At 35.4% G+C, this 25251-nt stretch overlaps 1 protein-coding gene and 1 long non-coding RNA gene across 2 annotated transcripts in view; one reads left to right on the top strand and one right to left on the bottom strand.

Annotated features, from left to right (window-relative positions):
• LOC105226836 (serum response factor homolog) overlaps positions 1 to 25251 on the top strand; it is a 55539-nt gene that overhangs the window by 22435 nt on the left and 7853 nt on the right. The gene's annotated exons all lie outside the window — the stretch shown is intronic.
• LOC125777102 (uncharacterized) lies at positions 684 to 23271 on the bottom strand. Its single transcript, XR_007422104.1, has 2 exons — positions 22488 to 23271; positions 684 to 3104 (listed from the first exon to the last, which is right to left on the bottom strand). It is a non-coding gene; the product is annotated as an uncharacterized LOC125777102 (long non-coding RNA).

The following is a 25251-nucleotide window of genomic DNA, read 5'->3' as shown; positions in this document are numbered from 1 at the left end:
ACCTTTTTAGTACCTTTATTTATTTTTGTTAATTAAAATTTTTTACTACAAGTATTTTTATTAACTATATCTTTTTATAATTTTATTAATCGTTTATTTTTTATTTATATTTTTATTTTTTTATATATGTATGTATTTTTTATTTTTTATTTTCATTGCTTTTGCTCTTTATTTTCACTGTTTTTAGTACTTTTATTAATTTTTGTTAATTTAAATTTTAAGTTTTTAAATTTTTTTCTACAAATATTTTTATTAATTATATAATTTTTTTAACATTAATATTTCTTTATCTTGTTTTTTTATCTTTAGTCTTCATTTTCATTATTTTTATAATTTTTTTTTTAATTTTTTTTATTGTAAAGTTTGTTTACTACAACTAATTTTTTAATTTTTTTTTAGTTTTTTAAATATTTTTTCTTTTTTCACAACTTTTGTTAATTATATTAAATTTTTTTGTTTTAAAATTTTTTAGTACAAATTTTATTATGATTATTATGGTTTGATTTTTTTTAAGTTTAATTTTTTTTTAATTTTTATTTTTTGTTCGTACTGTGTTTTCATATTATTTTTCTTCGAAATTATTTTTTTTATGTATACATTTTTTATATTTAAAAAAAAAATTTTATGTCCCTGATTATAGTATAATTTTTATTAAACCAAATTTTTATTTAATTATGGCTTTAATTTTTATTCGAAATTATTATTTTTTATTTATAAATTTTTTTATTGCTATATTTTTTTCAATTTTTTTTATAACCCTGCTTATATAATTTTTACAAAACAAAAGTTTTTTTTAATTATGTTTATATTCCTTTTTTCATTAACTTTTTTTTGTTGCTATTGTTTTTATATTTTTTTCGAAACTATTATTTTTTATTTAAATTTATTTTGTTGTTAAAATTTTTGTATATGGAATTATTTTGTTTTTAATTTAGTTTTTTTTTATTGTTTATGTAATATTTTTATTCGGTATTATTTCTATTATTATTTTCTCTAATTGTGGCTTGAGTCTTTTTTTTTTACTTTTTATTCGGAACATTTTTATTAATTTAGTTTTTTGTTGTTGTTATAATTTTTATTTTTTATGCGAAATAATTTTTTATTATTTTGTTTTATATTTTTTTTTTATTTGGTATTATTTTGATTTTTATTTAGTGTTTTTTTATTGTTTTTATAATTTTCTTCTTCAAAACAATGTTTTTATTAATTAAGTTTTTTGTTTCTATAAATTTTTATTTATAATATTTTTATTTAATATTTTTTGTTGTTTTAACTTTTATATATTTTTATTATCAGTTTTTCTTTTAATTTTATTAAAATTTTACGCTTACATTTTATTATTTATTCTTATTAGTTATTTATTCAATTAAAAGTTTTTTTGTGTATTTTAAATTAATTTTTTATTTTACTCTTTTACTTTTTATAATTTTTTTCATTTTCTTTTCAAAATTTTTTGTTATTTTTTTTATTTTTTTTTATTTCTTTTTTTTTATTTTGTTCTCTAATTTTTCTCTATTACTTCATAAATTCATTTTTATTTTTGAAAATTAAAAATTTGCTCCCAAAAAATATCAACTGTCAACAACTGGCGCGCAGTAGCAATAAACGTTTTCCATAAGCTCGTAAATGTATGTATGTATATATTATATAGTGTGCGTGTGAGTGTAATATATGCCGCTACAATTTGAAGTCAACCGCCATTTGTTTTATCTAAGCGCGGAAGCATTGAACTTCCACCGCGCAGCTGCAGCTAATTCGCATGACGTCGTACACACATACACATACACACATTCAATAAATATATGCGCATTTGTATGGCTATGGATTGCGCATCTAAATTTCCGGCGCACGCCCTACAACCAACCTTCAGCTGACCGCCTTCACATGCGCGCCCTTTTCATACAAACAGCAGTAGCAGCAGCAGCGCGACTTGCATTGCGTATCATGCGCCGACGCGCCCCCGCGCCTTGTGGCATTTCATTGCTTTTTCGTTAATTTCGTACGTTTTTTAATGTATGTATAAGGCCTCCCGACTATTTGGTGACCACGTGCGCTTTTACATTGGCAGCATTCGTAAATTTAATTGCGTGGCAGTTAGCGAACGCGATGACGGCGGCGGCGTTGGCGGCAGCATCCAAAGCATTTGAAAAACAACGGCACGCGTTTGCTGGCCGCCGCCACCACCACCGAGAAGCATTATCCTTTGACTAGGCGTATGATTTTTCGACCACTACGGCAGCTACGTGCCTTTATGCTATTGTTGTTATTGTTGCTTTAAGTTGTTGTTGTTGTTGTTGTAGCTGCTGTTGATACTGTTGACTCATCTGCCTGCCAGCGCGCGGCAGTTAGCCAGTCAGCGCTGCGCAATTGTTGCTTATTGCGTCAATGCCGCCAACAACGAATATTCGAAATGCATTTACTCAGCCACGACAAGAATCTTAGAAAGCATTCCGCATTGTATTCACCTTTGTGCAGTTTTGCGGGCGCGTACCACAGAAATATTTCGTTACTTCGTTACGTTTGTGCATATAGCGGCATGGGCGGCGCACGGGTGCGCGCATGCGGTAGCACAACGCGTTGCGCGTTGACTGCTCGTCTCCTTACTTTGCGCTTTGTTATGCGTCGCGCTTCAAAGGTAACGCGCGCGTGCACACATACCAACATACGCGCGCATATGCGCATGTGTGTGTCACCCGTCGTGGTGGTTCAGCTCAACTTATGCCCTCTTAATTTCAATAGTCAACCTCATCCTCTACTTAGTTGCATGTTGCGCCCACTGTTGCCACTCCTCTTCTTCTTCTTATGCTTGCTTAGCCACACATTTCCCTACGTCCAGCGTCCAGCTGCAGTGCTTGCTCGCAATACTGATAATATCGTCGCCTAAGCGTACTATTTTTGTAATCCAATTGATTGTTTAGTAGTCGCTTCTGGAATTCGGCATTTTTTCTAAAGCGCTGCTACCACGGCAGATATGAGCGCAACTCTCACAACACATTACTAGTCGTGTGTATGTGGGTTTTGTTGTTGCTTCTGGCAAATCCATTGTAGGCTTGCTTGGCAGCGGCTTAACGGCGGTGGCGTCTCTTAAATACGCCTTGCGGATTCTGCAAAAGAAAACGACAATCGGTAAGCTTTGTCTTGCGTAAATATTTGAAAGAATAATGAAAAGATTGTTACAGCGGAGGAGGTAGAATCTTATGCGAATAAGCATCTTTCCATTGCACTGTGTGTTGTTATGTAATTTTATCGTAAACTTTTTAGTAACAAAATCAAAATTTTGAACATCTGAAAATATGATTTTCTCTCTCTTGATTTTCGTTGAGGTTAAATACGATTTTACCGTTATATTTTCTTGCAAACCTGCTCCTTCTCACTGCTTCGAAACTAACGATGGAAAAAGAAAAAATAAATACATAAGGAAAATTAAAATTGTTATTGGCAACGAGAGGATTTCAATTCTAATGCTGCTCATGTATCTATATTTTCCCTTTTCCTACGCTTAGCTTCAAAGCTTTCTCCTTTTTGTTACTAAAAAAATCCCTCTTCAATGCTTTACTGGCACATATGTTTTTGTTACTATCAGTTCTCTGAACTCCTAAGGACTAGAAAATTAATAGTAGGTTTTTAGGACCTGAGCTAGTTGTTGTTGGTATTGTAAAGGTTATCTAATCCCCGTTAGGACGGTAAGGTTCAGACAAGTTGTCATCGAATTCGACAGTAGGTCCAGGAAACGTGCAGTTTCGTCGGGGTCGGACCACAGGGAGAGGAATGTCAGATGTGTAGGGTTAGCTGGGCATGCAAAAAGGTGGTTAGTGTCATGCGGCGTCCTGAGCTAGTTCTATTCTGTGGCTTATTCAAATATTTATCTTGCCGCACTAAAGAAACACATGTTTTGTGTCAAAATTTGGACTCTAAATGGTGCATATTTATTAACCTCTCTCATTTTCTCTTAATTTTACGAGTTGAAAAAGTTAAATCTTCTTTTTATTGCTTATATTTTCGAAAAAATGTTTTCTCGAAAGCGATATAGCGAATAAGATCCTACCCTGAGCAACGCTCTGAACGATTTTTGGATTGTAATTTTATAATAGCTTCCTCTTTTGAACTCAATATACTCCTATATATATTTTACTGTTTGAACATTGTTGTTTCGAGAAAGTTTCTGGTATTTACTCGTCATACCTTAATGAGTATGGTAAAGGTAGATCCTATATCAGTGGGGGTATATACAAAGCGCTGGAGTGTTTTCAAATAGACGTTAAGCGCTATACTATTTATTTCCCTTCAAATGCGGTTTTCAACAAAGTAAATTCCTTTGAGGTTTATAATTTCAAAAAAGTGATCATAGATTGAGATGCCGGGCATCGTTTTTCTTCGTTCTTATTAGACAATGTGACAAGATGTCCGCGTGGCCGAAAATACCTGATTCTCCAAGCACGAGCTCGCTTCCAACTACTTGAAAAAAGTCTCAGTAGTTCCACTAATGCCCATAGTTGTCTCAATCTCACGATACGAGTATGTCACACGATTATCTTTCAATATAAGTTTGCTCATAGCATCAATAGTAGAACAACAACTGATTTTGTGCGACCTTCCCGACAATCGACTGGAAGTGACCTACGACCTCGATTGAATTCACTATACCATCGATAAACACTGATCTTTGATGGAGTTTCATTGCCCGAAATTTAATTAAGTTCATCTATATACTCTTGATGAGTTAATCCGCGGCGAAAGTCGTAAAAAATAATCGTGCGATAATGTTCGACACAATTTTTTGGTTGAGTAGAATATTTTAAGTTACCGTTAGCAACACAAATAGCGCTCGTATGTCAAAACGTTCTGAGTATGCATGTCAACAAAAATGTCAAACTTTACGATACAACTTTGAGTGTTGCCACATCCCGAAATCGGAAAGCACATAATTTAGTAGGGAATATTCTTGGCTCTTACTCTACAAAATGGTTTCTTAAAATCCTTTGAAGTTGATAGGTTCAGAAAAGTGATCATTGCGTTGCGGGTATGGATATTTTGTTTCTTAATAGTTTTACCCATTTTAGTTACTTACAAGCCTTACAATCTGTCTGGGTGGCTGAAATTGTCTGATCTATCGTCGTATTTATATCATCGTCGGAGAGCTAACCTTGTTATGGAAAATGTTTCATTTTCTATAAATTTGTTGTAATTGAAAATATGCTGATTTTTGCTAAAGATTACATTATTTACTCAATACTTTTGCGTGTTGTCATAGAAGTTTTACATATGTTATCCGGTAGTAGACACCCTCTAATATATAATCATATATGTATAATATATATCATCAATCTACTCGTTTGACATATATATTTTTTCATATTCTGATTTGTTTCGGGTATGCAGAAAAACTAATTTTTTTTGGACAATTACCACTTTTTGGCTGTGTACGCTATCTCACTTGATGTTCTTTTGTAGTTCGTTTGCGCCAAAATATTTTTAATGATTTAACTAACCAATTGAGATGTAGCATTCCTACTAGCGGGTTGCAAATAAACGAAATTTGTATAATTTAAAATTTTTGTCGTAAATTTTTGTCCCAAGTAAGCTTTAGAATTCCTGTAAGCAAGAAAGAGAAAAACTATTCATTTGACAATTACTACCTTTCGGGGTGTACGCTACCTCTCTTAATGTTCTTTTGTAATTCGTTTGCGCCAAAATATTCTTAATGGTATATCTGACCAGGTGAGCTATAGCATTACTCCAAGCAAGTTGGAAAAAAATGAAAGTTTTACAAATTAAAATTTTTGTCGCTTTTTAAGTGCCGCAAAGCACACTGTGCATTGCTTGTTTTTTGCCTTGTGCATACCTTTTCGGCCAACAAATGCATAAATGAACAGTATTTATGCAATTTTGGTTTAAATCTAATTGAACCGAGCCGCAGTGCAACTCTGTGCCGACTCGCAATCATTATAGAACAATAATGAGAGCTTTCCACAGCCATTAAACGGGCAACACAAAGGACACACACGCCAGACGCAAAGCAAACAAACGAATGAATTTCGGCAAGAGTCTGTGCGTTGTGTGTATTTGTAATGCGAAAAGTAGTTACAAGCGTTGGTTTGTTTTTTTCTTTTTTGATATTTCTTGCATTGCCTAAACTAATAGGGCATGCGCAGGCGCCTGTTGTCAGCGTTTTTCTTTACCATTGTACTATTCTCACATTATCATATTCATGTTTTCTTTATTGTTTTATTAGTGCGTCTAGATGCATTGTCGCATATGATTGTGATTGCAAGTGGATATATGTAGATGTATGCATGTATGTATGTGCTCCCTGTATGCAACGCGCTGTCTGCTGAAATGACTCTACTTGCGGCTGCGCCAACTTATATGCGGCCTTATGCGGGCCTCAGCTAACAACTCATAAAACATATTGTGCTTATATTGAATTTCGTTGTTGTTCTTGTTGTTGTTGATGTGTGTATGCGCAGTTATGATTATGTAGACACATGTTCCGCGCCAATTTTGCATACAATTTTGACTGGGTCCACAACAAATGCACATAACCACAGCAACTAAATCAAAAAATTAATAAAAATGATGACTTACAGTTAAATCAAAAACAAAGGTACTAGCAACAACAACAACAAGAGCAACGTAATACAAAAACTCATAGTTCTTCCTTGGCGCTGATTGCCATTAAGATGTCAAGACGACGACGTCGACGACGACAAACGACGGACGACCTTTTCGCTGCCGTTGATGGCGCCGCATCAGCAATTCATTTCTTGGCGGTCTGCAATTATTTGTGAATTAACGTATATTACACTTTACACTGGCTGGCTTAGCTGACATTCGGCCTCACAGTCATCACTGCGCGATTGACTGAGTGACTGAGTGGTTATTGTGGCAAGCTGGCAGCGGCAGCAGCAACCACACACACACACATGCGCCCACTTCCAATTTCATATGTAGATGGCTCAATATTTATTGTGCTACTCATTATGCTCGTTGTTGTTGCTGGTGTTGTTGGTTTCGCCCTGGTGTTTATTGTTGAGTTATTGCTGCGCCGCGTCCAGAGGAGGAGTTTGCTCAAAACGATACCTTTGCACATTGCAAATCAAATTGTTTGTTTCTCCACCAACTAAATGCGCGGTGAATTACAACCGTTTAAACAAATATACATACGTATATACGCCTGTGGTCGATAAAATAGTTGCAATCGGATTTCGTACGCATTTTTTGAGGCTGATTAGAATTTAGCATTATTATTTTGCATGGATATATCCGTATTTTTGAAACCAAATGTCGCCGAGATCACGAGTTTCCATTTCAAGCATCAAATAGTCAGTTATCATGGCGGATAACGGTCGCCATTGATGGTCGTGTGCTCACCGACATCATTTTTTAAGAAAAATGTTTTTTTTCTCTGGATTAAATGGCAGCTCTTCAATCTTTTCAGGTTGCTCTTCGCCCCAAATGCGCAAATTTTGCTTGTTGACATAACCATTGAGCCAGAAATGGACCTCATCGCTGAACAAAATTTCGTTCGAAAGCGTCGAATCTTCTCGGAACTTTTCAAGAGCCCATAAAGCGAAGCGATGTCGCTTGGGAAGGTCGAGCGGATTCAGTATACTTTCAATTTAAGATTTCGGCGTAAAATGCGCCAAGTCGTTCCATACGTCAGTCCGAGTTGCTGCGCACGGCGCCGAATCGACTCTACACGGTCTTCCGCGGAGCGCTCGCATAACACGCAAATAGTATTCCTTGTTGACAGTTTGGCTGGTCGGATGGAATTTAGAGTGCACCACACCTCAATAATTAAAGAAAACTGTTAACATAATATTGATTTTTGATCTGCTTTGAAGTGATTTTTTCGGCTTAGGCGCACCTTTGCCAAGATATTCGGCCGATTGGTCGGCTGTTTCCGGGTCGTAATCAAACCTAGCTTCTCTATTGAAATATTTCATATATATTTAAAAATATTTGACTATTCAACTTCTCATCTTAAAACATTTGAGCTCATTCTTTGCTTTTGCTCTCTTATTCAATATTAAAATCTAATAACTTATGTAAGAGTTTTATGAAAATACAGTTATATATCTTTTATCCTCCAACTCACTTCTTTGATGTTCAAACGTTATTTCTTACTGAATTGAAATTGGAAGACGTTTTCCAAATATAAAGGTAATACTGAGGAACCTCAGTGAATTATATTTAAAAAAGGGATTTTTTGAGAATATCGATCTGAAACTGACTGGAGAACTATTTCATTTTCATTTGACAAGAAACGGTTTTTTCGAGAGCGTCGATCATATCCACCCGTCTAGTGCTATTGAAGGCATTTCGGGCATCTAAAGTCGCCAGCAACGCTATTCTTTTGTCCATCTCCGCTGTGCGGCTTCTACATTTTCAATGACGCATTTTAAAAACCGTATTGTCTAGGGGAGAGTCCTCCAACTTCGTTGATAGCCGCTTCAAGTCGTGGGTTTAGTAGCCTTTCATAGAGCTTTCCTGCTATGCCAAGCATGTATAATGGACGGTATGCTAATGGCAAGTTGGTATCTCTTTTTCTCTTACTGATTAACACCAGCCGTTCTTTTTGCCCGGGTTTAGGGAACATTCTGGTTTCGAGGCAGACTTTGTACATATTCAATAGTAATGCCGGTTGCTCTGCAGTGATTATTTTCAGAATTTCTGTTGGGATCTATCCTCTTCTAGGGTAAACTGGGTGATTTACGGAAATCTTACGAGTCTTTTCGGGATCACTAGCCCTTTATTCGTGTGTGGGGAAGAGTGCGTTTAAGATGTGATTTTTGCTGCATGGTAGTGCCCGGCTTCTCGGGCTCCGGTTCTTTGTACCTATTATCCAAAGCTTAAATTACTGTCCAAGCCGAGATTCCAATCTATCTTTGAATATATTGTAGGTACACGTCAGAACCCAATACTTCAAATTATTGGATTTTTACGTGTGCATATGCCTCAAGACAGAACGCTTATAAAAATAAAGCATCGTAAGAAAGACCTAACCTGCTCCTAGCAATTGGCATATCATAAATTATTGCAATAAATATGCCGTACCCACTGTTATGACCACAACCGTACCCGTACGCATGTGCTGATTTTTATCTCAATTTAATTTGTGTGTAGTAGCGCGCTTAACTGGTGGTAAGTTTCTCGAGTTAACCACTACGCCCAGGCTAATAGCGGGCCATAAGCGCGTTGTGAAAATACTTAAAATACTGAAGCGCATTTACTCGGGTTTAACATGCACGGATTTAGTGCGTCAACTTGATGTCCAGACGCTAAAAACTTCACAGCCATCACACCTTTTTTTGCGCTTACGTGCCGTTACTACGAGCGGCATAGAATATGACTTAATGCGAGTGAGTGTGCGTGTGTGTGTGTGTGTGTGCAGTGCCGTTGGCATGTTTCGCTAAATATCCGTTGAATTGCTCGGATATCCATTACATTTTGGTTTTTTGTTTTTATTTTTGCTGTTGTTGTTCTTCGTTTTGGAACCTGCAGCATAGCACCTTCGCTTTGTAGTACTTGGCTTGGCGTTGGTTGTTGGTGTTTTTGTTTTGGCACGTGTGGTATTTTAACCACAATTTTTGTCTGTTGTCTGTTGTGTGTTTGGTCATTGCATGTTTTGTCTTTGCTCAATAGGCGTTGATGCTTGGCTGATTCCTGACATGTTTTTCCGTTCTCTTTCACTAATTCAGGCAAAAGCCACTCATTTACTCAGTTTTCGTGTAGTTATGTTGTTGTTGTTGTTATATTTCGAAATGCATTATGTCAACATCATATATATTGTATATTGCGGTTGAGGATCAGCATTCCTGTTTTCATTTAGTTTGATTAAAGCAACTCTGTTTTGGGGTTTCTATGGGGTGTGGATATCCTTTGTGTGAGCATTATATTGATTGCAGTGAAGCATATAGTGTATATTGTACTAGAATATATACAGACATATATATAAATTTGTAAATATTGTATATAGTCGCTTCTGAAACCCAAAACTTCAAAGATTTTATGCACTTTGAAATTTTCCTTCAGATAGAACTCTAAAATAACTTTATATCGCAAGGAAAATTTCATCAGCTAAGCCAGCTGAGCTCATATGGCAATATCAATGTAAAGAATTCTGTCATAATGGATATTATGTGAAGGTTTTTCATAGTAGAAATACTTTTGGAAGCTAACCAATGCTTGTCGAATGGTGTTCCCTATTAGAAAAGATACCAAAGATGAGAAAACAAAATAAAAATGTTTTCGGCGCAGGTTGTCCAAAGAGGTTTTTGTGAACAGTCAGGATTGTATAACTACTGATCAGTTAAAGGATCACTGAAAACTGTTTTAAAAGCTTATTTGGGCCTAAGAAAAGTGAAAGCACGAATGGTTTCGAAAACAGCGCCACGTTAACGTCTGCGAAACAATGCTTTCCGACTACCGAGAATGTCATGAAACGTATTATTACTGGCAATGAATCTGGGATCTATGCTTACGACACGAAACAGACGATCAATCGGGCGAATATCGTGACAAAGGAGAGACGAAGCCTAAAAAACCACGTCAAAGCAGGTCAAATCAAGGTTATGAGAGAGTTTTTTTCGATTACCGAAATGTGGTGCACTCCGAATGCCTTCCGACCGGCCAAGCTGTCAACAGGGAATAGTGTTTGATCGTTTCTTCTTCTTTTTTACTGGCGTAGAAAACCCTTAAGCGGTTATAGCCGTTTGCACGGAGCTACATATTTGTAAAAATAGACCGGAATTATAGGCCAACTCTTGTTTTTTGCACTATGATAAGGCACCGACTCATATTGCATAGATTCTTCGCGAGTTTTTCGCCAAATTTTCAGCTAATATGATGTCACAACCAACCTATTTGCCAGATTTAGCTTCGTGTGACTTCTGGCTATTCAGCAAGCTCAACAGACCGCTCCGGGGAAACCGTTTTGAGCCAATTGAAGTCATTAAACGTGAATCGCTACTTTAATAACCGTTTCGAGGATTGGAAAGAACGCGTGTTTTGTGGAATGAAGCTTAAAATCTCACCTTTCCAACACCATATGGTATGACACATGATGTGATTGGTAGCACTGGAGATATACGACTGCAACATCTATTGACAATATACGAAAATACTTTTTCGACTACCCAATAATATTTATTTGAAATCTTAAAAAAGATTATTTATTGCAGTTTTCGAAAAAAGAAATCAAAATCTTTTGTACTTTGTTCTAATCATAGCACATAAAGCTACCATCTGTTTTTCAGTATAAATGCACACATATGTATGTACATATACGCTGGTATTACAGAACGCTTAATTATATTTTATGACACACTTCAAACGATCACCTCGTTTTTGCCGTTTCAATGCCTTAAAAATCACATAGCGAAATTGATATTGAGGACACTTCGTGTGAACGTACACATGTTTCATTTTGTAATTCTTTTTTTTTTTTTATTTATTTTGTGTTTTCGTCAAAAATCTGCAAGCGTTGTGAAATGTTAAAATCACATCGGAGCAGCGCTGAGCTGCTTAACGGCGCGCTCCAGTAGCTTGAAAGTTAAAAACTACTTAAAATTATCACATTTTTTTATCAGTTGTCAAATCAATTGACTACCGAATTCTCAAGGCGATGAAAAAATGCGCCGCCGAAAGTGTGCAGCCAAAAATGAGCAGAATAAAGCTCCAAAAACTACAATAATGCTGCTTGCAGTACTTGTATGCAACCGGTGAGTTGAGTGTGTCCTAAAGCTTAACTGCCGCAATGTTTGCTTGTTTGTGTGTATTTTTTTTTGTTGCTGCTTTATTTTGTTGTTGTATAACTGCTTGTTTGTGCGCTTGTTTATGTGCTGTAGTGCGCTGCGCTTCCGTCGTTGCGTCACAGAGCGTGCAACGCTGTTGCGGCTTGGTTGTTTGCAGTCTTTTCGGGTACTAAGTATTTTTAGTTTTATTGTTTATATACTATATTTATTTATTAATTAATATTTTTTTATTAATTTTCTTTTATATTGGATAGTCGAAAAAGTCTTTTCGTACATCTAATCAAATTTCAATTTATTTATTTTTTTTATATTGATAAATAAATAAATATGTACCATTTTGGTCGACCACTTTTTGCCATTTTTCTGCTAGAGACATTATTCCATTAGTGTACAACTTTCATGAGTGTACATAAATCGAAAATTCGAAATTTCCAGAACGAAAGCGAGCGAACTATTTTGTGCTACACGAAGTCATACAGCATCGTCTCCGTAAGCTTCACAAATTTCATTGGTGGTTTCGTGGCATTCTTCCCTTTTTATACAAAAATTTCAAAATATTGGGTAGTCGAAAAAGTATTTTCGTATTTTGTCAACAGATATCGTTACAGTGTATATACGCGAAATCGTCTCTCAAATTTTTGGGAAATTTTGCACACAACCTTTTCATACCAAGAAGCTGCTCATTTATCGGAAACGCCAATATCGGACCATTATAGCAAATATATGCATATATGTATATGTAGCTGTCATGCAAACTGGCCGATCCATGTTGAGTTTTTGTAAGGAAAACTTTTTTATTTGAAGAGATATCTTCAAAATATTTAGCACGGATAATTGTCCAAGACAATTGTGCAAGCTCCAAAGAAATTGTTCAGATCGGATCACCCTACCATATACTTGTCATACAAACTGAACGGTCAGAAATAAATTTTTGTATGGAAAAGTCTTTTATTTGGCGAGGTATCTTCATGAAATTTTGCGGAGATTATTATCTAAGACATTGCTATAATTTCCGAATATATTGTTCGGGTAGGATCACGATAGCTTATAGCTGTCATACACACTGACCGATTCAAATTAGAGGAGATATCTTTTTTTATACTTGTATGCTATAAAAAATGCATTTGTGGAGGGTATTATAGCTTTTATACTTTTTATTAAGAATTGTAAGTTCTTTTTCTGATTAAATACAATTAATTTATAATAAATATTATACATTTTTTAAACAATATTTATTTATTATTATTTTTTATTAATTTTATTTATATATTTATATTTTCTTTATTTATATATTTTATATTTTTATTTTCTTAATTTTTTATCCTTCAAATTAATCATTTATTAATAAAATATATTAATTTCTTTATACAAAATGTATAAGTGTCATAAATTTGTGCTAATTATTTTTTAAATATAAATAAATATATTCGTATTATATTCCAATTTTTCTTTTTATCTTTTTGTAAACATTTATTTTTTTATCAGACCCTCTCTGTGCGCCCTCACGTTTTATACTTCCATAATTTGGCATTTTTCCTATATAACCAAATCTGCTACTAAGTTAGCCATACAATATAACTCCACATACATACATACATACATATGTGTGTATGCCTGTGTGTCGCGTGCTGCTACGTCGCCAGCGCCAACGACGATCATATGTTCGCCGTACGCCAGTAGCAGACACCAGTCAGCAGCAGTCAACAATCAACAACAGCAATAATCAACGTTGATCGTCGGCCAAATGCAATGCACACACACATGCGCAAGCAACAGCAAAAGTAACCGATCGATCGATTGGCCTGATCGCCAACGATCGTCGTACATACATTAGTCTGTGTGTTTGCTTGCACTTTGCTTATGTTTTTCTTCGCCACTGTTGCAAGCAGGCTGCTGTTCTTTGCACACACACACTAGCTGTGTGTTTGTAAGTTTTCGCATGTTTGTATGTGTGTGTCTGTTTGTGTGCGTTCGTGCTGGTAGAGTTCACATTGCGCCGGTTGTTGTTCGGTCCGCAGACTGTCATCGATTGTTGTTTGCTGCTACTATTGCCTTTCAGTTGCCTCGTCATATCATCCGCGCTATCAACGACCGACCATATGGATCTTCTAATCAAATTTGGCCTTTCATATGTCAAATTGTGCATCTAACTTTTGATGAAATATTGTAATTTTCACCACAATCAAACGGAAAGTGCAAACGCAAATCATTTCCAATGCATTTGAACGAAGTTACAGCTTCCTCACTTCACATGTGTCATCCTTATTTGGAAGCTTGCAATTATTTTTCGATTTTTTTTCTGTTTTTTGTTGTTGTGTTGTTCTTACCCACCAACTACTGTGTGTAAAAGTGATCTATTTGTTTGTAATGGCCATAGCGACTGGCACTACTGCTACTCGCTGCCGCTGCCGCTGCTCTTTGCCCGTTCTAAGACGTTCGTCAGTTGCTGCAAGGGGGTAATGCATCATATGCGCATTAGCTGACTGCCTACACACATGCATACATATAATTTGTGTCTGTAAATACATATGTTTGTGTGTATGTATGTATGTATAGTGTGGCACGTTCGTACGCTGCGGCATATAAACTTTTCATGCAACACTTCTTTTCGAAATAAATAAAAGTGAGTAATTGTAAGAAAATTAAATGAAAAAGCGTCCAAACACACATAAATACATACATAGAGCTGCGCTTATGCATGTACATACATATACATATGTATATGTAGATATGTATGCATGATCGATATTGTGAAGAGTTTATTTAATGCTTGTTTAATCGCTTTGTGCGCCTACTGATTGCCTCACCAACAGCCCCAACTGTTGCTTGAAACGTGGTTGCTCTTAGCTACAGCAACAACAACAATACACAATCAGACAACAACAATGCACATGCAGACAACAACAATGCATGTGGCATACATACAAACATATTTATGCGACATTATATGCCATTTAACATTGGCATTTGGTCAGTCGATTTTTGCTGTTTTTTTGGATTTTTATTTTATTTTTCTTTGTATTTTTTTGCTATTATTTTTTGGATTTTTTGTTTGTTTTTTTTCTGCATTTTTTATGTTTTTGCTTTTTGCGTGGGTCACATCTGCACGTAAAATTCTATTTTTATTGATTATAAAATGTATATCAAGAATGCAATTAGGCTGCAATTAAGCGTAAATCGTGCAAGACGACCTTTATGTTCGAAAATTTGTGCGGTGAGAGTTCACTGGCAGAGGGTTTCGTGACATTTCGAAATAGGCAGAGCTGCCTACACAGCTCCACTATCGTATGTATATATTAGGGTGGGTCGAAAAAAAATAAAACTTGTTTTTTAATTGGGAGATTGAAAAATAGGTTCTATATTAGGGTGGGTCGAAAAAATTGAAAATTTGCTTATTAAAATATTAAAATTTGTTTTTCAATTGGGAGATTGAAGAATAGGTTCTATATTAGGGTGGGTCGAAAAAATTGAAAAATTGTTTTTTAGTTGGGACTCTCAAAAATATGTTCTTAGGCACCTCTAAGAAAGTATCTCGAAGTATGAGCTCTTAATTATAACGGAAAGTTTCTCTGTCTTTCTTATTTTTTCTTATAATCGGTAGAGAAAATCATAACTCACTTCCAACTACTTGAAAAATATCTCGTTTCATACATTTGTTAGCAAATTTAATGAACTAGAAAAAGGTTGCTTACAATTTTTTCGTAAACCGAATCGTTTAAAAGACTTTAACCCTTAAAAAAATTTGAATGTTGTAAAATAATTTTTTTCTTTTACATTTTAATTTTTATAAAAAATCATTAAATATAAATCGGAAAAGTCATAGTTTAGTAGAAAATTTACTACGCTACCAAAATATTATCCGGAGAAACTACAACTAAGAGCTCATACTTGGAGAGACTTTCATAGAAGTCTTTAATAACCTATTTTTTACAGTACAAACCGAAAAAAAATTATTATTTTTTGACCCGCCCTAATATGCGTACAAAAAATATTTGTTTTTTGACCCACCCTAATGTGTTTATAAAAATATTGATTTTTTCTACCCACCCTAATATATGTATGTTATGTATACAGTTGTCTGTATGTATGTTATATAAGCTGTAGGTTTATAAAATTGTTGTGCTTGATCGATTCTCGTTTGAAACCAATTTTTTTATTATATAAAATGCGTTGGTTGTTTTAAGTGGTTGCTTCTCTGTAATAATTGTCTTGTTATTTAATGAATGAATGATCTCACTAAAATTTTTGAACACGTTTTTTAAATGATTCTACACTTCTTTTGTTGGCGATTCAAAAAATCGTGCGACCTTCTGAGGTGATTGGTCTGTTAGTATCTTTAATAAACAATAAGTAGATATAAATTGAGGTTTGCACCGCGACCACCTCTGTCGCAACGACTCACCTCGGGCCAGTACACTGATAAATGACAATATACTGTTGGCTGCTATTGAGGCAAGGAAACATGGATCCAAGGAATTTCCAGCTCCATGTTGAAGAACCGAAATAAGTAGCAGGAATTTGTCTCTCGGGAGGTTGACAACGTTTTCCAAAACTAGTGAGGTTGTAATCACCTATTAGCAACTACGCCTTGGAGTTTTTGCCAATACTTTTCCATGTCCACTCTCCTTTCAGAGCAGCTTCTTTATAGTATAGTATAAGGACCAACTGCAATATAATTTTTCGCTCCTATCATTCTAGTAGCAGCTCCAGAGTAGAGCTCCCGAGGTTGTAAACACTTCATAAATTCAAGTTAATGGCTATCAGTTTATTTTTCTGCTAACTAGTCTACAGATCAAGTCTTCCATAATTATATTATATGCTTCCTAAAAGAAAAAAACAATCATTCTCTCTATTTGTCACAACGGACAAACGTCTCTAGCTGCTCAAGTAGGATTATTCGTGACCTCATGAGAAATCAGCCTATGTACCTAACCTACATAAACCAAAAATGCTATGTTAGAAAAAGTGTTGGGTTCATTCCTATAGGAGGTGGTTAAAACTATGCGTTGCCAGTCGTATTCATATACGATGAAGAGCAAATAGGCGATCGCCGTGGCATAGCGCTGAAAGATGCGCTCTACTGCTACTAGGAACTAGGTGGGGTTTCAGTTCCAACAAATATCCGTAACATTTTTTGTTTTTTCTGAGAAAACTGCAAATCTCTTAGCTTGAGAGCTTGTGCTAAAACTGATGGTCAGTTTAGTCGGTTTAAGATTTGACATACATATGTATATCATGAAATAGTTATTAAAATGGGAATCAGTTCCATAAATTTCATGTATACCACCTCCTCAATGCTACGATTATCCCAAATTTGACTACCTGAGTCGATTTAACCATGTCCGTTTGTCTGTATATTCTTAGTTTTTGAAATATCAATCTGAAATCTTGCACACGTCCTTTGCGCTCCGAGACGCTGCTCATTTGTCGGAACCGTCGATATCGAACCACTATAGTATCTAGCTGCCATACAAACTGGCCGATCAGAATCAAGTGCTTGTATGGAAAACTTTTATATTTGACGTGATATCTTTACGAAATTTTGCCTACATTATTGTCTAAGACAACGGCGCAGTCTCCGAAGAAATTGTTCAGATCAGATCAGCTATATGCTATCTGCCATACAAACTGAACGATCGGAATCAAGTGCTTGTATGGAGAGCTCTTTCATTTGTCGAGATAATTTCACGAAATTTTGCCTACATTATTGTCTAAGACAACGGCGCAGTCTCCGAAGAAATTGTTAAAATCGGTTCACTATAGCATATAGCTGCCATATAAATTGATCGATTAAAATTGAGTTCTTATATGAAAAACTTTTTTTATTTGTAAAGGATATTATAGTTTCATTGCAACTAAAGTGTTTTCCTTGTTTTTATTGTTCTTTTTTTCAAAAATTAATATTATTATTTAACCATACAACCACAAGCAATGCTTTCCGAATGCGTTCTATTGCTATGAGCTTTGACACATCTGACCTATTGAGCTTCATATAAAACACACAATAGTGGCATATGCGTATTCTTCGTTGGGAGTTTAAACTCAGAAATCATAAAAAATAATAAAATGTATTTAACTGTCTTCTATTTGAATTTATGTGTGTGCGGCTGAAACACAAAAAGACGAAAAGAAGTTCTAACCTCACTTTATAAGCACATGACTATATACTGTGCATAGGTGCATGTATGTATGTACTATATGTGTGTGGCTTATATAGCGGGTGAACACACAATTCCGTTTTAAATGCTTCCTATATCCTTTCGCTTTGTCCACGGTAAATTTTGCAAACTCTAAACACACACTCACTCGCACGTGCATGCAGGCAACATTGCAAATAAGCAAGAACTGTTAGAAAAATTGTACGAGTATTTATTGACGCTGCATTTAAATTAATGTCGTCGACATCTGACCCGCAAAAATATGAAATAATGTAATATAAGATAATTTAGATTTGATTGTAATGCCTTTGGCGCGCTGTTTGCGGCTTTTACCTGTGCAGGGACCAGCGACCACTGGCCAACTGCAAGCAAGCAAAGAGCAGCGATGCCGCTGTCAGCGGCGGCGACAAGAAGCCAACAGCGCAAAATCTGCATACGGGTTAAACAATGCGCATGCGCTTTTTGCATTAAATATGCATATGCGCACAATAACCCACACATACATAACATATACTGCCATATGCTTATTTGGCCGAAAAGTCGGCGCAATCAAAACAAGAAATCACTTTCCACCCGATCGTCAGTGCATCTGCTGTGGGGTCAGCTTGACTACTCGCTCATCGTTCACCGCCGGCCGTCCATCTTCTAAACACACATACATACAATCGTATGTGTGTGTGTTTGTAATGCCTTGCTCGTGCAGTGCGTAGCGTTTTACGGTAGTTGCATGAATCAAATAAGCCACGGTAAATGTTTTGATAAATCACTTTTACTTAGCAATAAGGCAAAATACGATAAGTGGCGTTGACCGCGGCAATAAATAACTATATTTTCAACAAAAATAGTTTTTTTCTAGTTTTTAGAAGTGTTTGTGTGAAAAATACGAAGAAAAGTGCTGGTGCTGGGTTTATGTATGAGAGTTTGCAATAAAATATGCTGTGTATGATTGCTTCAACTATCAGAACACTGTTTCAGGAGGTTACATGGGTTTCCCGGCTTCAAAAAATCGATTTTTATTGCCTTATGTAATAGCTTTGTATATTGTACTAAAGACTCATGTTGATCCGAGTAATAGTTTTGGAGATACAGTCTTGAAGTCAGTAATAGAGACACTTAAAACTTTAAACGCGTTTTTCTACAAATCGTGCTTCCAAAGTCGGTTCTCAAGATCAACCGATCGATCAATAAAAATTAAAAAAAAAATCACCGAGAAGTCTTTATCTTAACGACATTTTACACAAATCTTCGAGATATGTTTTTCAATGGTGGAAGGAAATTTGTTTTCAATGACATCTAGTAAAAAAATATAGAGATATTTAAAAAATGTTCACCAAAATTTTATTTTCTTCGTAAGAACTTCTACCAAAAGTGCATTTTGTATCGTCTTGGTCTTAATAAAAACACGTATTTAACGTTTATTCGTAAAGTCGCCATTTTGTCAAAAAACAGCATTTCAACTAGTCCTTCGATCACTACATGTATTCACCTACACAATACGCTTTTTTTGTTTGTTGAATTTGAGATAATTTTAAGTAGAAAAACCTTCCTCACCTTCCTTTTTTCGGTGATCCTTTTAAGTTCGGCCGTGGAATCAAGTGAATTAGAAAGTTTCCAAAATGAATCACCGATGGATGGTGGAGCCATGTGTAGAGGTCTAAGCAATTGAGGAAAGTTCTTTGAGCACCATTCACTTGGGACTGGCCGGAAACGATTATTTTACATATGACTCAAGCAGTTCGCGCTACCGGCCTTAGACCAATTATCCTCTAGGTAGCCAACAGTCAGTAGATTTGATTAGATGCTTTGCTATTCAAATTGAAGTCAAGTTACTTTCTCATTCAGCTAATCCGTATATATTACTTATGGTCGACCACTATTTTCCTTTATCTTAAGAGTCTCTGCTATTTTTTAAACAATACCACGCATTTTACTTCAAAATTCTATTATAATAATATTATTAATATTTCTAATAATATTGGAGAACTGATAACCTTAGTCGTTCATCAAATCCATACTCCCAAAAGTCTTATATCTGAACCGCAAAGAAAGTTTTGCGTAGTAAGGTTAGGAGTCTAGACATCCTTTCGCTTGGCTTGAGCGCACAGTCAGCGAACTAAAGTCTGCGGTTGCCCGCAGAGTGGACGCTTAAAGCCGAGCCGAACGAAAATACGAATGTTATATAAATGGGAATATAGACACGGTTAACTTGAATAGTCCACTCTGCAGCCACCTTAATATCGCTGCGCTACTATCGGAGTGAATAGTCACTACTCTGAAGGAGACTACGCGCTGGAGCAGTAGATCTTCTGCCACCTTTGGAAGACGCTGCAATAGTTAGTTTAAGGAAGGTTTCGTACACTATGCTTCTCCACTATTCATCCTCACAACATTTAATCCATCCGTAAAAGCGCTCACCGCTCCTCGTCTCCAGTGACTATTTCTAACCATGCCTCTCTCAAAAGTATGTGAGCAGAAAAACGTTAGTCAGGGCTAAGTTCTGCGACCTGGTAATCCAAGGTCTGTTGTATTAACTCAATATATTGATACACTATTGGTAATGCGGCAAAAGCAGCAAAATTCAGTCGATTATTCGACCCACTTTAATTTTTTTTGGTATTTAGCGTCACCTCTTACAAGGCAAGCTTAGGTTTCATATCTGTCATAGAAAAACTTCCCATAAAATCAATTAGGACATGACTTTAAACCTAGAACCCTCTGTTTTATGTTACTAAGAATGCACTAAGAAGCGCTGATTAGGCTTTTGCAGAGGTGTAAGAACCAATGTACGCACATTTATTGATAAAGATATACTCAGTTAGTTCAACAAATAGCAAGTTCAGCAAGTTGTTATATCAAAAATCTTCTAAAAAACAACCCATCACTTATTCATTGCCGACCTTAACCTGTGCTTTTCTAAATGGCTCAGCTTTACTCTCATTAAATTGATACGGTGCCACTTCAGTTTGTTTTCTTAGAGGCTTTTTCTTGCTAATTTTGGGTTGCTACAAACGAAAATGATAGCTAAGATTTCCTAAAACGTAGGATTTTTTGTGTTATAGTCAAGGGATGTAGCGGTCAAACCACCACCATTCACTAAAATAACAAAAATAGTCGTTTATTATGGAAAATTTTTGCACTCAAAGTCTTAATCAGTTATGTGGGCTGACAGATCGAGAAGACTGCAGAAAATGTCTATAGCAACGGAGCAGGTAAACAATAGAGCATCTCTTGTGCACTTGTCCGCTGTAAGCATCTGAAGTCCCCACGATATGTTACATTGGAGGAGGTGCCGATAGTGAGGCTGCATAGTCTGTTAAAATTATGTTAAGCGTAAGCATCCTAGAGGTTGACTACTCCTCATGGACTTAGCAACTGCACTGCATCTGGTATCGCAAAGGACCAAAACTGGTCTATGCGTGGCTTATTGGCCTGCCAAATTCAACTTACATAACCTAACTTTTTAAAAGAACACTTCAAATACCCAACAGACCTCTTAGCATATCGGACGCAAATTTTTACTTCAGATTTGTTGGAGAGTGTTATACTTTTTCATTGAACGATAATTGGAGATTTGTATTTGTGTTTTTATTTAAACTTGAAATACATTTTTATCCCGCTCAGTAGCATAAAGCTTGAGCTACAAAATTTCGTTCTTGCAATTTAAGCTGAAGCTGTGATATTTTTCCATAGTTAGATCATATTTTATAAAGCTTTAGTTTTGCTCATGGGTTTTATATTCACTTTATACAACAACAAAATTTTAACTAAATAAAGAAGTGATTTTAAACACTTTATATAACAACAAAAACTAAACTAAATAAAAGAGTGTTCAAAAAAGTGAATATAAAGCTCATGAAGAAACCCAAAACTTAACTAAAATAGAATCTGACTATGGAAAAATATCACAGCTTTAGCTTCAACAAATTAAGAATTAAATTTTATTGCTCACGGTTTATGCTACTGATCGGTCTAAAAATTTATTTCAGTTAAAATATCGGCACAAACTTCGTATAAAAAAATTTAGTTTAAAAACGGAGTATATTGTCACGAAAACACTTCAGTGGGTGGTTCAATATAAAAATAAAAATTCACTATTTATTAGATTTATAAAATATGGAACATCTTCACAATTTTTGTAAAATTTTGGGTAGTCGAAAAAGTATTTTCGTATTTCTAAACAAACTTCAACTTATTTTTTTTATTTATAATGAACTTTAATGTCGACCACTTTTTGTCATTTTTCCAAAATTATTTAATGTCATAAGCGAGACCCGTTCAAACACTTAATGTTTAATGCTTGTAAAAAATTTTTTAAATTTTTTTTTGTACTAATTTTCTGATCGCCGAAGCACACTTTTTCAAATATAATCATTAGAAATTTACTATATAAATATTTAATATTTAATATAATGTTTATTTTTTATTTCTTGTTAATTATTTTTTCAAAATATATTTATATATTTTTTTTATTAATTATTATTTCTAAATATTTTTTTTTTTTTTTTTATTAATATTTTTTTTCTAAATTTTTATTTTTTTATTAAATAATTTTAAAATATTTTTTTTTACTTACCAATTGGTTTGCAAATAAAATTTCCTCCATATTTTTGGTAACTTATAAAACTCACTAACTTATAAAATTTCCAACACAAAATTTGACTTGAACACGATTCACAAACAGTCACTTGAGTACAAGAAGGGTTTTTCTAAGCCAACACCAACAAAGTGCCGACGTCGAAACGCCTCGTGAACGGCTACTGATTGGCACGATCAGCGTTGACACAGTGAAACTTAAAAACTGAGCAATCGCTGCGCCTGACAACTCGTCATTATGCCACAGAGCAGCTGAAAGAGTATGAAAGCGAGTGTCTAGAGCGCACAATAGTTAAGCGCTGAGCGTAAGCCATGGCTTGAAAGCTTAAGAGCTGTTGGAGCGCTAAAAAGTGGAGACTTTTTTTCATCTTTGAACTCTTCGTCTCAGGAAGAGCGTGTTCGCACCGTGTTTGTGTGCATGTGTTGCGCTTAGTTGCAAGTATACTCTTAGGCGCGCACTCTGGGGCGTGTCTTAAGCGCTCATTTGAGCTAACAAGTCACACATACAGACACACATATGTACGTGCTGGCATATATATGATCGTATGCCGATTTTTTTTGATTGCTTGCCATTGCTTGCGTGTGTTTGTTATTTTATTTGTTTCTTTGCGGTTTTGGGGTTGAGCTTAGTTTGACGGCATGACAAATTTTATTTGACAGTTGAGCTGACCGACTTACTACTGTGACACCTACTACATGCATACATAAATAGTCGTTGGCGCGCACTACTGTCGCTACATATGCACACATACATGTATGTATGTTTGTATATAAATGCCAGCCGTGTCTCCAATACATACAAACATCTGTGCGTTGCCTTTGGCTGGGCTTGGAAATGCTAAATGTAGAAATTCATTGTAGAAAAAATTACAACAAAAAAGTTGCGAATAAAATTTACGAAAAACAAAAACGTCCAATGAACGGAAGAAAAAATAAAGTGGCAAAGAATTAGCTATTTTTAAGTGTTATGTGGCAATACTTAAGGCGTAGGCAGCAGCTATTATGGCCGCACTTACAAGTATTAGACCCCGTTTTGTACAGTCGCTGACAAAGTTAAGCAGTTTATATGGATTTTTTTAGTAATATTTATTTTATTTTTTATTACTGCTTGAATTCAAAATGGACGCATTCATCGAAAGTCAATAAACTCATAATTATTTTCAATACATACATACATACATATGTATAAAACTAGCTAATGAGCGTACGAAAAAGTAAAATGCCTTACAGGCTTTAATAAGATATTTGCAGTGGGTGCTTTATTTCTAATTAACACCGTTAAAAATGTTTTTTTTTTTTATACATTTTATTTCGCAAAAAAACTTAAAGGTTTATATGCAGTTCTGAATTTCATAATATCTCGATGTGATTTTCGATAATATTGGGTAGTCGAAAAAGTATTTTCGCATTTCTAATCAAACTTCAACTTAATTTTTTTTATTATATATATTAATTGTATAAGAAAATATTTTCAAATTGATCCAGATAAAAAAAAAATCCATTTCGAAGTTTCACTACTTTTTTTTTATAGAAGAATCACAGAAACTTCAAAATTAAAGGGGAAAGTTTATTATAATTCGAAAGAATATGCTTTGGCATTTATTTTTTGTACACCCTCAGCGACGGCTGCTATATTTTCTTCACTCCGTGCTGGACGTGGCGTATTCGGTCGAATATTATCCAATAATGTATGTCGGGTGTCAAGATGGGTGATGGTGTTGCGAATAGTACGCTTAGTAGGCTGATTATATTGATCAAAACTTGAGCGAAGCACGCGAAACACATTCTTTACAGAACGAGAATTTTCGTAAAAACGATTTTAGACCGTTGTTCAGGCGTAAATCTTTCCATGATGAAATGCCAAACAATACTAAACAAAATTAACCTGACAGCTTGCCACGATTCACGCGTGATCTGTCAAAAAAGGCTATATTCACCTATTGTATTTTTTGGAGTTTTTGAACATCCGATGTTCCAGCTCTCTAGTAGTAATACACACGAGGAGAAGAGAGCACCAACCCGTTCCTATTCTACCGATAGCGCTGCTGGGGTACCTTGCTTTGCCAGATCTTCCGCTTTACAGTTGCCTGCGGTTTCTCTGTGACCTGACACCCACTACTAGTCTTATCAAAAAGTCACTCGCTGCCAATGATAACAAGGTTGGGTATTCCTTAACCAGTCCTGAACGCTTGGTCAGTGAGCTCAAGGCTACTATCGCTGTCCTGCTATCAGAGTGGATAGTCGCTTCTCTGAAGAAGGCTACAGTCCGGAGTAGTAAATTTGTCAGTCAGTGTATTAAAATCACTGCAATATCCAGGAAGTCTAAAACTAAAGTTGATAGAGAGTTCCTGCCAATGTACTCCTTCCTTCAAGCATTGCACCCATCCGTAAATATGCTCACTGCCCTTCTCCTCCAACGGCTTCTAACACAACTCCCTCACAGGTATGTGGGCAGAGCAAAAGAGTTTAGTTCGGCGGCTTCTACTCCAAAATCCGGTATAAAGTTATAGCGTGTGAGAATTTCCGAATATTCAGGCATGTGCATTTTCTGGGTCTGATAGCAACTTTTGCGGCCATACAACTTCCAGTGATATCTATAGAACCCATATGCAAAATCGCGTTAAGTGCCATGATTGGAGCGGACCTTAGTGCACCACACATACTGATGATGCTGATGTGCGCTCGAGCTTCCTTGTAAGTGTGGTTTTTTCTAGAGCCCTCCTCTACACCATAAGCTCATAGAA

This window comes from Bactrocera dorsalis, chromosome 3 (assembly GCF_023373825.1).
Source record: "Bactrocera dorsalis isolate Fly_Bdor chromosome 3, ASM2337382v1, whole genome shotgun sequence".
Taxonomy (NCBI): domain Eukaryota; kingdom Metazoa; phylum Arthropoda; class Insecta; order Diptera; family Tephritidae; genus Bactrocera; species Bactrocera dorsalis.
Note: the sequence above shows the minus strand (reverse complement) of the source record. Positions and strands in the feature narration are given on the sequence as shown.